Source organism: Dipodomys merriami, unplaced genomic scaffold (genome assembly GCF_024711535.1).
Source record: "Dipodomys merriami isolate MVZ:Mamm:240054 unplaced genomic scaffold, mDipMer1.0.p SCAF_7, whole genome shotgun sequence".
In the NCBI taxonomy this organism is placed as follows: domain Eukaryota; kingdom Metazoa; phylum Chordata; class Mammalia; order Rodentia; family Heteromyidae; genus Dipodomys; species Dipodomys merriami.
This window is the reverse complement of record NW_027206290.1, coordinates 3,848,032-3,863,473: the sequence shown is the minus strand read 5'-3', so window position 1 is coordinate 3,863,473 and position 15,442 is coordinate 3,848,032. Positions and strand designations below refer to the sequence as shown.

General features: G+C 35.6%; 1 pseudogene; it reads left to right on the top strand.

The window, feature by feature from the left end:
* Positions 1-2,588: 2,588 nt before the first annotated feature.
* On the top strand, positions 2,589-14,261 carry LOC138816798 (zinc finger protein 24 pseudogene; annotated as a pseudogene).
* Positions 14,262-15,442: the final 1,181 nt, after the last annotated feature.

Sequence of the window (15,442 nt, the reverse complement as noted above, 5' to 3'; positions counted from 1 at the left end):
TTAAATATGTATTTTCTCACCTGGCTTCTTTTATATATGGAAAATGGGCTTACAACTCAGAAAGTGTCTTTGTAATTTGGAGGCAATATATTCCTCATTTGAGTATTTCCTGGGTCATTCACTGAATATTCCAAAACAGTGCTACATTTTCAGTGGAGCCCTGAATAAGTGGATACTTAAGAGATCCAAGCTTCATGGATGTGCTCCGTTGCCATTTATGTCACAAAATCTAGCAGCCTCGGTGATGCCTAAAGTATCAGTGGAAAGCTGTTTGGAGCCTTTCACTGACTCTACTAAGTAAATTACAGTTCTAAAGGCACTGGACTAATTCCCTGATACCTTCTAAAAATAGCTACCCCCATTTTTATTATCCTCAATTAATCATAAAAATATTGCATTTTAACATGTCTATTTATATATGCAATGCACTTTAGTTAGTTCCATCAGCTATCCATTTCTTTCTTCTTTTTTTAATTGTGAAAATACTGTACAGAGGGGTTACAATTACATGGACAAGGTAATGAGTGCATTTCTTATCAAGCATTGTTGCCTCCTCCTTTGTTTCCCCTTCGCATCCCCTTTACCCTTCCCTTCCCCTCCCGCTCCCCAGCCAAAGTTGTAAAGTTCATTTTCAACATAACATCTTGTACATCTCATTTTTGCAATGGGTCCACCTGTATCCCTATTTAATCAATTTGTTTTTTTCCCTTCCCCTCCACAAATTATACTAACATCAAATACAGTGAAAACAGGGGTTATACCATGGGGGAGAGACACACAAAGCAACAAAGAAATATCTTATATTAAATATCTTATGTTAGACACAATAGCAAGAAAAAAAAACATTTGAATCCTTAGCTTAGGGTTCATTTCTCTTAACATCACTTATTTTACCTTTTCTGCTTGTCTCAGAAATATACTAGTTATTTCTTCTCCCCATTTTCACACCAATTTCCTTTGTTCTGTTTTAATATATGGATATCATTATGGCTATATTTGTCTTTCTTTAGTCTATTTGTCTACTTCTTCCCACTCTTACTCATCCTCCAGTCAAGACACATCTCAGCTTTCTAATATTATGTTTGCTAAATCTTGGGTTAATTGTTCAAAGGAATTACATCATAAACCTTATTCCTGTTTACACTATGCCTTAGTCAATTTAAATATACATGTATATACATTCATTCATGCATTCATGCATATATATGTGTGCGTATATATTCATATATATATTTGTACATATATATAGATGCATATGATTATGTGTTTACATATGCTTTTTTTAGATCTAACATCCACTTAGGAGGTAAAACATGCTTTCTTTGTCCTTCTAAGACTGGATTATTTCACTTGATATAATATTTTACAGATCTACTCATTTCTCTGAAAATGACAAAATTTCAGTCAAATTGATTGCTAAATAAAATTGCACTCTGTGTGTGTGTATAGGTGTGTGTGTGTGTGTGTGTGTGTGTGTGTGTGTGTGTGTGTGTGTGTGTGTGATTTTCTTGAGAATCTGTATCAAGAATGGTCAGAATGGTCATCAACAAGAACATGAACAAATGCTGGTTAGGTGGGAGGTTAAATTAAAATAATCTCTATGGAAGCCAGTATGAAGGGTCCTCAAAAAGTTAACAGTACAATTATCCTATAATTCAATAATATATCTTTTGGCCATTTATCCAAAGGAATGTAACTGGGGGCATGCACATTTATTTCAGTACTTTTTACAACAACCAAGGTATAGAAACAACTGGATGTCCTAAACTTACTATTCTTTTGAAAAACTTCTTTTATTCCACTAAGTAGCCTTCTGATAAACTAAGTAGTTGTCCACAGACCTTCAAGTAATTATGTGCCATGAAATTATTATCATTACGTTGTTGTTATCCATCGAGTCACAAATTACAATGTGCTAAAGACTCCATTATAAATTGAAGTATTATTTAAGTGATGAGGTGCAAACTGTCAATAAAAGCACAAGTATATTATATATGAAGTAGCCCAGCTTCTTACAATTCCTATTATCCCATCCCCATATTGTCTTATTTCTTCTAGCTTGTACCAATGGCTTCATGGGGAATTTCATTTGAAAGAGAAAGAATACATCCAACCTGGTTAGAGATTCAGCACTAAATCCCATCACCACCAGAAAGTGGGAACTACAACATTACAGTCGCTTTTGAGACATCCTTGAAGGTCAATGATTACAGAAAATCCCTCCAGTGCAGTCATTGTTTAATTTAATTGTAAGAAGAAATTCTCGATATGCAATTATATACCAATTCATAGATTGTGTCCAATGGGCTGGCTGAAATGAATTTGGAAAGAATTGGGAAATTCACTCCATGGAAATATTAAGAAAAAGTATGCAAATATATCTCTCTGAATGGTTGAAAAAATATGAAATTATGTATAATACTTGTGAGTATAATATTGTGATGTCAGTAAAGTAAGATGTTTTAAAAATCATGTGGATAGTATGACTAGTCTTGTAGACATCAGTCAGTCTATTTTCCCAGCCACTCTATTCATTTCCAGTACATTCATAAAAAGAGTCAACATGTTGCCAGGAATGATGATTATGCATGGCCTACCAATGTGGGCTTCCTCACATCTATGTTCTTGGCTACAATCCCTGGTATGTACCAAATCTGACATCAGCAGCAAGAGACCAGTATTGTCTCCAATAATAAACTCTTAACCTGGATTAATCAGTCAGCTCTCTGGTAGTGTAGTGATTATATCAGATACTCCCAAAGTGACAGCAAACATACTCTCTTCTTTCCAACAAGTCAATTATTTGCAATAAGTCTCTTATGGACACGCACATTTCTGATAAATCTAATTAAGTATATTAAAATTAATTTTGCCTTTTGAAAACTTGTTTTAATAAGGTCAATGGAAAACCCTAATATTTACCTCTATGATTTTCATTTGTGGCTCAAATTTTAATTATATCACACAATGCTGAATTTTTTGTTGTTGTTGTTGGTCGTGGGGCTTGAACTCTGGGCTTGGGCACTGTCCCTGTGCTCTTCAGCTCAAGGTGAACGCTCTATCACTTGAGCCACAACGCCACTTCCAACAATACTGATTTTAGAGTCTTATCTCTCTCACATTTTTATCCTTAAAATTATTTGTTAAAAAAAATTAGTTTCCTTCTACTTTATTGATTAGTAAAGATTCATACATTTTAGATTTCATTACATTACTACATATTTTATCTTGGTTTGTGATTAGGGATATAGAGACCTGTTCTTATCCAGACTTGATTTTGTTTAGTTATAAATGGTTCAATTTCTATATCTATCAAATATCATATAATATTTGCCATGTATATCATCATTATGTCAGTGGAACCTTGTGCATGTTGCTTGAATACACTATTTTATTGTGCTTACACAATAGTAATATAACTTTATAATATTTTATTAATTTCTTAAATATATTTTTTAAAAACTACCCATCAATTACTTGAAGGTACCGTTTTAGTTTATGAAAAATCATATTTCACTGATTCCTTTAAGGTAAATCTTATTGATTTTCATAATAGTGAAATAAAGTGACCCTATAAATGCAACAGCTTCCCTAATGCCACAAAAATATTAAGGGCTAATTTTAATGTTGCTGACAGTGAATTTCTATCCATGGATTACAGTACATATGGAACACATTCCCTATGATACGTATGGTTTGATTAGACTTACCAAAATTGCTTTTAGATTCAATTATTAAGCATACAGATACAGTTACAAGGAAGAGCAATCCTAAGAGATAATCTTATTCACATCCCATCAAAGCTATGAAGAAGGCTCTTGTAGAGAAACTAGCATTTCAAGAGTCGGAGTCTGGGGTCTAAGACATACATATAATTAGACCACAGCAGCTAGACCCAATTATCTACAGATTACCTCAGGCATCCTCTGTGGATGAGTTCCTTCTGAAAGGACACAATGTCATTCAGTCAGAATGCAGTAATTATAATAATTCATTTGTAAAATAGAAATGTAATTTTTGCTCCATAGAAAATAAAATAAAGAGCTTGAAAATGTAACCCCTTAGAACAGTATTTCATTTTCCCTCTGGAATTCCAGCATTATCCCTTTCCCTGTTAGAGACTTTCCAAATTTCAAATGTATTTCAATATTCATTCTTCCTGGGTGTATGAAATTTCAGACATTTTGATGCATAACTGAATGAACTGAATATAAAGTTACATATTTGGCATAAAAAGGTACTACATCATTGAAAGAGAGTGCTATTTATTTATTAGATAAGCCCTTATGGATCCCATTATATTTGTCCAAGAGTGCATTATAAGTTAAGGGTAGAAAAAAATAGAAAAATCTAAAGGATTTATAGTTATACTAAGGCAGATAATAATGTCATCCTGTGATAAATTCAGTAATAGAAGTAAGGAACCTATCTGTCCATTTGGGCCACCACAACATAATACTATCACTGTAAGTTAGATTGCTTATGAACAGCACACATTTCTTTCCCTTGGTTCTGGAAACTGAGACATCTAAGGTCAAGGTGCCAGCAGATTTTGTGTCTGGTGAAGTTATGTTTTCAGAATGACAATCTTCCTGTCCTCCCAAGATGAAATGAATGAAAAGACTCCTTCAGGTCTCTTTCATACAAACATGATTCCCATTCCTAATCACCTCTCAATGACCTTACAGCTTAAAGATATCACTTTAGTGGGTACATACAACTATATGACTATGGGGACACAAGGATTCACATCTTAACAGAACGTTTCCCACCTTAACAATGTGTGTGGAAAGTATCCTAAACTCATGTAAACATGCTGTTTACTCATGTAAACAAATGAATACAAATATATTAACTGCCATATGATAGATTCAAAGGAGAGCCCAAAGAATGTAATTCCTTAGAAAGACAAAGTCAGAGTTCAAAAATTTAAACACCAGGAGTCAGGAACTTGAAAGAGGTGGGGTGGATCAAGGGGTAAGTGGTAGATGAACAAAAGAGGATAAATAGGGGCAAACACAGTCAAGAATTCACTGTATATCCTACTAAATTATGAGTAAAGGATGTGGTCGGTAGGGGAAGGTTGGGCAAGAATGTTGAAAGGAGTGACATTAGTCAAAATGTATTGTAGTCACAAATACATATGTTAAATGCTTTGTTAAATGGTAATTTCTTTGTACAACTAGGTAACATGTGTGTATATATATGTATATATATGTATATCTAAAATATATCTGCATATATATGGACACAGTTGAGGTGGCATCAAGAGATTATTAAGAATTGCTTCAAAACCAGAGGGTTTTTGAAGTAATTTAATAGAAAGACATTTTTGCCTATGTCATAGAAAATAAAACAGTACAGAAGCAAATATAGAATTTTTGTTCAGAATGTTGCATGTTGTATATCTATGCCTTGTATATGTAGCAAAGAAATTAACAAAGGCTAGATTTCTAGAAAATTTAGGTATTGGAAGGTGAGTGAAAGGCTGTCAATAGAAAACGTGATCTTATCACCACTACCTTTGAATGTAAAGCCCTCTCACTTTATCCTCCATACATCATTGTTCTTTACATAGACCATACTCAACCCACCATTTTGGCACAGACCCAGTCTTGCAGAGCTAAATAACAACAAGGCTTGTTTCAATTTTGGTGGCCTGATTGTACCCTAAGATTCTATTGTACGTGATCTTATCTTGTCACTTGATGTTAATTATAGCCCATATGCAAATAAAACTGAGATGAAACTTGTGATTTAAATTACAGGACTAAGTCTCACAAGTTGAGGTTGCCATTCCTAGCAATTCTCTACAAAGTTTGGGCTTCGCCTTGATCTGAATTTTCAAAGGTACCTTTTTTAAAAATGCTGATCACAACAAGAGTACTGTAGTTTCTCATATATAATAGTCACCCCAGTGTTCATAGTTTAGATTCTTTGAACAGGCTATATTTAATAGAAAAGAAGGAATGCAGTGAAGGAAAGAAAGGGAAGAAATAATAAATGTTTTATTTCAAGTTTTATTTCTTTTCTGAAAAATTACTGTACATTAAATATGATTCTTTAAACATGACTCTTGAAAACTTTAAATAAAAGATACACAAATATTTGTTATCAGAAAAAGAATAGTCTAAAACTTTTGTTGAAAATCTTGTAACATTTTACTTCACATAAAATTAGCTACAATTTATACATCTTGCAAAGTGTATTTTAGAGTCAAGTAGAAATATTCCTTGTTTACTATTCTTGAAGGAAAAATAATCAACACTGAAATACAAATGAATCGTGATCAGTAACATAAAAGTTTGCAATAGTAAAGAGGTATTATGCTAGAATATAAATATCCATACTTCATATATGTATGTTAGTATGTCTCTATGTATTCTCTATATCTGTGTGTGTGTTTCTATGAATGTTTTGTCTTTGATGGGCAAATGCTAGAAAATTACATGGGAATCTTTAAAAAGTGCTCATCTTCTTAGATTTGTTTGTGTCTACCTCTTAAAAATGTTTATTTCCTTGGAATCAAAAATTTAACCTCTTGGGCAGATCAGTTACAGGGAATGCATAAAGATATTGAGGTTATTGGCACTCAAAAGAGTAGATATTAGGTATGTTTAACAACTGCCCTGGAGTTTAGTGTTCATCTACTTTAACCACAATGAACAGAGGCAAAGGAACAACCTGTAATTAAACACACTTTTTAAAAATCGATAGATTCATAGATCATTTGTAAGGTCCTAAATAATAACATGATTTCCAGATTAAAGGTGTTGAGTGGTAAAAGTAGAAAGTAGTTTTAAAGACAGCTAAAAAAAGCTGAGGACCTTGATTTAAATTTCTTAGAAAGCTATCAGTGAAGAGTAGAATCATTTCTATTAAATAGCGATATCCAGAACCTACATCACAGGCATTGCTCTGCCAATGGATCATCGTTTTTTACCCAATGACTAACAGGCTTATGGCATGACATTTAGACAAGAGTCATCATAGTTCACAGACTTGTCAGATTTGAGTATTGAGTTATGCATGTTATTCTCAAAACATAACATTTGCAAGCCTGTCAAAAATACATTTGAGTTTGATGGTAACATTCATTTGGAACCAAAGGAAGAAAACTATATAAGGGTATCTCACATTTCACAGACCAATAGGCATACTTTGGAGAAGGCAGGGTTAGAGTAAATATAAATTAATAAATTGAAAGCTAATGTGTACCTTAGTTCTTATGAAGGATTAATATGGACTGACATTTGCTCTTGTAGAGTACTTTTTTATTATAATTATTGACACATAATAGTTACACACATGTACTAGATTCTGTCTTTTTATTCATACAATATATCATATATTTATTATGCCCATCATCACCTCTTCTGCCCTCTTTTACCCCTCCTCCCCACTCCTCTGTCTCCTGTCCACCATAGTCACTAGTAATCCCCCTTTTTTTATTTTTTGTCGGTTGTGGGGCTTGTACTCTGGGCCTGGGCGCTGTCCCTAAGCTCTTCAGCTCAAGGTGAGTGCTCTTCCTCTTGAGCCACAGCGCCACTTCTGGTTTTCTAGTGGTTTATTGGAGATCAGAGTCTCACGGACTTTCCTGCCAAGGCTGGCTTTGAACCGTGATCCTCATATCTCAGCCTCCTGAGTAGCTGGGATTTCTCCAGGGCATCCTCTCATTGCTTTAAATATTCATATATAAAGGAAACATGTGATAATTGTATATCTGTATCTGTTTTGTTAAAAGATTAGTCTATCCTCCAAGAAAAAGAAAAACAAAGGCAGAAACGAATTGAATTGACTAAACATGTCTTAAGTTGGATCTGAAAATCTGACTTCTCTGCCCAAATGGTTTCTTGGAATTTCTGCCATGAGCAGATACTATGATAACTGCCTTGAGGAGACAGGAACATGGACAGCACAAGCCTTTCGTTCTGAATCTCATGGTGATGTGGTTGTTTTAACTTAATCTGAGAGTATCTCTGTTCTCTCGTACTCATAGACATAAAATTTGGGGCTCTATTCTTTTATTAATCAGACAAGTGCTTCAGGAAAAATAAAAATAAAAGAGCTATTTTATCCATTTATTTTAAATTACCAATCATCTCTCAACAGCATGGACTTGAAGTAGACATGTATTGCTATTTTATAATAATATGCACAAAACTCCCCTGAATTTACACTAGCCCTGAATACGAAGTGAGAAAAAGGTCATATTCTGTACATGCCACATTTTTTTTGCCATTTTTTCAAATAGAAAGGAATAAGGAATAATGAATATTGCAAAATATTTGAAGAATTGTCTTGCGCTGTGATTCTGAGATAGGTGTGAGCATCACTTAAATTTACTTCTTTGTGTCACTTTAAGTGGACAAAACAAGTTTTTTCAAGTCCGGGGGCTTGAAGTCAGGGCTTCCTGAGAATCTTTGTGCTCAAGGCTAGCACTCTACCACTTGAACCACAGCACCATTTCTGGATTTTTCTGTTTATATGGTACTGAGGAATTGAACCCAGTGCTTCATGCATGCTAGGCAAGCACTCTACCACTGAGCCACCTTCCCAGCTTGAAAGTTTGTAGGCAAACTTCAGTGATCCTAACAATTGCAAAAGAGGCATCATTGTATATATTTCTGGACATTTAGGAAACTTAGATACACACTTTATATCTTCAGAATGAGGAAGTTGGAAAGATGACTCTGTAACTTTCTAAAATGAAGTGTCTAGCTCTCCATGGAGAACATAAAACATTTTATATAAAACATAAAAATCCTACCACAGGGAGGAGATGCCTGTAATCCTATCTACTTTGGAGGCTGACATCTAAGGATCATGGTTTGAAACTACCAGTCAAGAAAATCCAGTCCCTAAGACTAATCTCTCACCATCAAAAAAGCCAGAGTGGAGCTGGGGCTTAAGTAGAAGAGTGCTAGCCTTGAGTGAACAAGTTCTGGCACAATGTCTAGGCCCCAGGACCAGACCTACACACACACACACACACACACACACACACACACACACACACACACACACACACACACACACACACACACACACACACACACACCCCAAACAACAACAAAAACTAAAAAAAAACCTACTATGAAATTTGTCCTTCCCTCTGTCCTCAATTATTTCCTCTCCTATATTTTAGAGGAGGAGGAGGAGGAGGAAGAGGAGGAGGAGGAGGAGGAGGGGGGGGGGAGGAGGAGGAGGAGGAGGAGGAGGAGGAGGAGGAGGAGGAGGAGGAGGAGAGGAAGAGGAAGAGGAAGAAGAAGAGGAAGAAAGAAGAAGAAGAAGGAGAAGAAGAAGAAGAAGAAGAAGAAGAAGAAGAAGAAGAAGAAGAAGAAGAAGAAGAAGAAGAAGAAGAAGAAGAAGAAGAAGAAGAAAGAACAAGAACAAGAACAAGAACAAGAAAGAACAAGAACAAGAAGAACAAGAAGAACAAGAAGAACAAGAACAAGAAGAACAAGAAGAACAAGAACAAGAAGAACAAGAAGAAGAACAGGAAGAATAACAAGAAGAAGAAGTGATGGTGGGGGAGCAGTTTCCTGAGAGTATGGAAATTGCAGGTCAGACCTTGTTACTGAGCTGGTCATCATTTGGCCTGGGGAGCAACTGGTGCAACTTCTTAAGAAGATTGTTTTAGTCCTGCCATTCCTAGAGACTGTCTCTGGGATTATCATGAGGATTAGGCCAGGGTGTCTTATAGAGATCATCCAACACTATAAATCTCCTATGATAGAAATACATTTTTTCCAACCCACTGAAAAGTTAAATTGTCAATTCCTTCATTTGCTAGCTTTTTAAAAATACCATTATCTAATTACAAAACAGCCCATAAATGAATATTGTTTCTTCTCTCCAAGTGAGATGATTAGAAATGATTATTTTACACATATGGTTTGTTTTGTAGCCTATTAAATAAAAATCACATGTAATATTTAGCTCTTTGTCCCCTCTTATTTTAATTTATATTCTGCTAAATATATTCACATAATTGTATTGTTTGCAAGTACGACAATCATCTAAAGAATGTCTTCGTGTTGTATACATCTGTATGTGGTATTTCTTTTCTTCATGGGAACTAACTGGATTGTTGCCACCTCGTTAGCTAGCTCTCAATCAGGCAAGAGGAACACATGAATTGAGAGATTGCTGCATATGGCAGACAGTACTGAATAACTCTTTAGGGAATACTTTTTCTGCCAATTCTTGGCTCTAAATCTGTTTTACGTTCACATTAGTGTCCTCAACTGAGAATAGGACTCCAGCTTCAATCATGTCACAGTAAGCCTTGTTTTCCTGTTGCATTGGGGTTGTATTCCGGAAGCTGCATGCAAAGAATCACTGTGGAATGAGCTATCAGTCTGAAATGACTAACACAACAATCGTTTAGTCAGTAATAGAAAACAGTTTTGCTTTACATTTGAAAGTCTGGCATTTAACTTATGATTTTGTCAATATACATGAAAGGCCACCAAAAAGGAGCTATGATGAATCTGCTATCAACCTAGCTCAGAGCAGTGGTGTATTTTGTTCTGTTGAGTTGCTGTTCTGTTCATAACAATAATCTTGCCCAGATACAAAAGAAAATAGAGAAGTCCATTTCCTGAATAAAGATTTTTCTAGGCAGGAAAAATTATATGAGAATGCAAAGGTTATCAGTTTATTTACAGCTACCACGAGCTGTGGTTGCATTAAAGAAGCTTTTTAGTTCTTTATTACTTTATCCTTTCAACAAATATTTATTGTGCATCTTTCTTGTCAGCACAGTATGTCACTTGCCACAGAAGCCACATGTGAGGAATATGTAGGATTTACCACTCAGATATTTAAGCAGGAAAAATGTCTAAAAAATAGAAAGAACTTTGAAATATTTCCACCCCCTCAATTATTATTTACCCTTGTAGATTTTACAAACATTAAAAAAATAACAATCTTATGTTATACCCTCTCCCTCATCATTCTTCATCTTAAGTTTGGATCTTCAATGCCTGAACCCAAATTAGAATCAAAAGCAATGATTCAGAGACAAGTCAATTGTTTATTTGAGAAGTAGTCTTATAAAAGGGAGGAATTGTGGGAATGAGAGGCAAGGAAGAGCAGTAAGCCAATCAGTGATGGGTTCTTGGGTTCTTTAATGAGCAGGTTCTTGCAGTGGTAACCTAGGTAGAATACTGCTGGAAATTCTGGAGGGGAACCTAGGGCTTCTTTACATTCTATTGCACTGTGGGTGAAGAAGACAGACTTTTTCTTATTTACCAATTACCCTCTAATTTTGGATGAGAGTGACTAGAAGCTACGTTAAACACTAGATGCATTAAATATAGTCTGAATAGGGATCAAATCTCCTCCTAAGGACAGAATGAGATCTGGAGTAGGAAGTTTATGGATCCTGACAGAAAACTATAAAAAGCCTTGAGATTGGTGTGAGCCAAAAGTAGGGATTTATGTAAACAACAACTTTACTGCCAGTCAGAGCACTTTTTCCAACACATTATAGATACAGAAAACCAGCTTTTATTAGAAATATTGTAAGTGCTTTTCTCTGTTGCATTTTCATTTTCTGCATTCAGTATATGGAATATTTTCTTTCCATCTTACCCCTACCTCTTTTATATTTTACTTGTTATTATACAAATAAAATATTGTAATGGCTTCCCAGCTGATTCTCCTGCCTCCAGTCTCTTCATACTCTGATTCATCACACATATTGTGATCAGATTAACATCCTTTTTGCTTCCTTTATTACACTTTTCCAGCAGTTGCTTCATGTCTATAAAATTGTGTTGAATTTCTACTATGTATAAAAGCTACACTGCATTCTACTGAATACTTTCATTTATGCTGCATTAATTCTGCACAACCATCTGTGAATATAGGTATTATTGACCTATTAGAGAGAAAATGTCAAATTCTTAAATGGGATTTAAGAAAATGTCAAGTTTTCTCCATAATAGAATTTAAATGAGTTACTTATATGTTGTACTAAAAGAGAAGGATTCAGAATTTTGACCCAAGTGTTCTATTTTTTCTATTTGCATCCTCCTCTCCATTCTTCTTGTTCTTCTCTTTTGTTCCCAACAAAGTGTACTCATTATCCCTTGCTTCTAATTGGCCTACAAGTCATCAGTTTGAGGTTAGTTGTAAGCAGAAGAAATCACTGGGAACATTGAATTTCAGTATTAGATCATTTCAGTAGTGATTTAACATTTACTGTGTGAAACTCAGTACCTGACAATTTGAAGAGTAAATAAAAACAGAACTATGTAAACATTCCCTTGAGAAATATGTAGAACAAGACTGTGACAGAACAAAACCCATATTTTAATATGAGGAAAAATGTCCATATTAACTTGAAAAGGAGAGGAGTGGGCTTTTATCTTTTTATTATTTTTATCTCCAGTCAGAGACATTAGAAAACCATAGACATAAGTTGAATGGTGGTACAGCATCCAAGAAACTGTGGCAAAGAATCATGAGTTTGAAGGTACCTTGAACTATATACTAAGACCTAAGTGAAAGAACACAATAAAATAGAGTAGCTCCGGTAAGATCTATGATCTGAATTCCATCTCCCAAGGGGGTATAAAGCTAGATAGATGTCTACTGACCTTAATTTTGGGATGAAGAGCTTCAAAGACATAGCTCAGTAAGCTTGATTGTATTCCCAGTAGTCCACTGACGTATTAGATGAGGGTCAGACACATAAGTGAAAATTTTAAAGGGCAAAAGGCTATAGCTGAACCTGCCTGCTGGGCAGCTAAATGAAAGACAGGCCATAATTGAAAATAACTCTACTCCCACTGATGGCAGGGCAAAGGGGCATGTGTCTGAGAGCACATAAGTGAAATTTGGCCACAGTTGACTTAGATCCTGCAAGGAAGTCCAAAGGGAGGGGCAGATGAACTTTAGTAGGAAGTAGTCTGGAAAACCTTTGTAAAATGCTTACTAAATGAAAATGAATCTTGAATGGCTGATAAGTGGATAGCATTCATATGTGTCAAGAGAAGTAGAGACTAAAAGTCTTCTTGATAAGAGAATTTTTGAATTTCACAGAAGCATCTCTGAGAGAAAAGGCTAGGTTTAAAATTCTGCCAGACAGCTGAGAATGTGGGTTAGTGGAGATTGCCTGTTTAGCATGCACGAAGCCCTGGGTTCAGTTCCTCAGTACTACATAAACAGAAAAGTCCGGAAGTGGTACTGTGGGTCAAATGGTAGAGTGTAACCTTGAGCAACAGATGCTCAGAGACAGTGCCCAGGTCCTGAGTTCATGCCCCAGAACTGGCAAAGAAAAAACGATTTCTACCAGAAAACCAAGTGCTGGACTCTCCCATCTAGGTACTATGGAGGCTGAGATCTGAGGATCACAGTTTGAAGACAGCCCCAACAGAAAAAGTCCATGAGACACTTACTTCCAATTAACTACCAGAAAACCACACAAAGGAACAGATTTTGGAGCTGGTTGTGCTGGAGCAGTTTGTTGCCATCCTACCCAAGGAGTTGCAGATTTGGGTTCGAGAGCATCATCCAGAGAATGGAGAGGCAGCAATGACAGTGCTTGGAGGAACTGGATGACCCTGGACAGCCGGTTTCTCTCCGTCGTTGAAAATGGGAAGTGCTAGTGGAAGACATGGTATCTCAAGAAGCAGCTCAGGGATTACCCAGTTCTGAGCTTGACGCTGTGGAGAACCAGCTCAAGTGGGCATCCTGGGAACTCCATTCCTTAAGGCACTGTGAGGATGATGCCAGGACTGAAAATGGAGCACTAGCTTCAAAGCAGGAGATTGCTTCAACAGGAGAATCTCATGGAGTTCCTGGTGCTCTTAATATAGGTGTTCCTCAAATTTTTAAATATGGAGAAGCCTGCTTCCCCAAGGGCAGATTTGAAAGAAATAGAAATCCCTCTCAAAAGAAACAACGTATTTGTGATGAATGTGGAAAACACTTCAGTCAAGGCTCGGCCCTTATTCTTCATCAGAGAATTCACAGTGGGGAGAACCCTATGGATGTGTTGAATGTGGGAAAGCCCTCAGCAGAAGTTCCATCCTTGTGCAACACCAGAGAGTCCATACTGGAGAAAACCTTACAAATGTCTTGAATGTGGGAAAGCCTTTAGCCAGAATTCTGGGCTTATTAATCATCAGAGAATTCAAACTTATGAATGTGTTCAATGTGGGAAATCCTATAGTCAAAGCTCAAATCTTTTTAGACACCAGAGAAGACACAATGCAGAGAAACTTCTGAATGTTGTGAAAGTTTAAGACATTACACAAAAAATCAACACTCAGGTCTTTTTCTTCAGATATGAATACAAAATTAAAACATGAAGTTATACAGAATAGTTTTTTTCCCTGTTGACTGTCAGAAAAGTCCACTGGGAAATATAAAAGAAATCTTTGCTCACCATTAATATTTTATCTGGAAAAAGAAATGGTGTTATGCCTGCCTAAAAACTGAAAATTTAAATTTAATTCAGGTGTTAATACCTAAATTTTACATGTGATGTATTTTCTATTTTTTTCCTCCAAACAATGAACTACCTGATTTTTTGTTCCTTAAAAGTTTTCTATACAGATACCTTGTTTATGTTTTGATCATTGAAATGCTTTGTGTAAATATACATTCCCTTCTACTTTTAAAAGTCAGAATAGGGACTATAAAGTCTGAGAACCATCATCATCCACTTAAAAGTATCATATAAAAAACTGACTTCTTTCCTTTTACATCATTTGAATATATATTTGAGAAAATAGAAAATAAAGGATGGATAATAGCCTCAAAGAAAATGAGCCTTAAGGTCTCAGAGAAGCGATGTGGTAGCACTTCCTTCATAAGGGAAGGGAGGACATCCACGTTGGGAAGATACCCAGATACTTGGATCTAAGCAGTCAAGTGTGTCAGTTTTTCTTAAGTACAGTTATCTTTCTGCAGGAAAAAGAATAAAAACAAAACCCATTCATTAGGACACATCTTATTAATGAAAATAAATGGTTTTCCCCATGTTTTATTAAAGAGTAGACAGTCTAAACAATAGCTATAAAAGTATAAAGAGAACACTAAGGAGGAATTTGTAGCATATGGTATAAGGTAATCTGTCTTGGCTTTTAGAGAAAGATTCACTGATGTAATTCATTGTTATTTTGCCTTTATCTTTGTTCAGTACAGAAAAAATGCCTGACAAGAGGACAAACAAGTATCAGGTTTGCCATTTTCCTTTGGTACAAAAGGGTTGACAACATGCTAAAACAGCCATGTGTTTATTAGTAAAAATTTTCTACTGAGAAGGCACTGTGCTAGGTACTGTAATCCTACCCTAAGTAGGTAGGTATTTCTTTCACTGTTACTCCTAGAAGGGTTAGTAAGAAGCCTTTTTATATAGTTAGCCTCTTTCCCTATCAGCATTCGCAGGGGAAGTTACCTCTGAGATTCCCAGAGCAGTAGT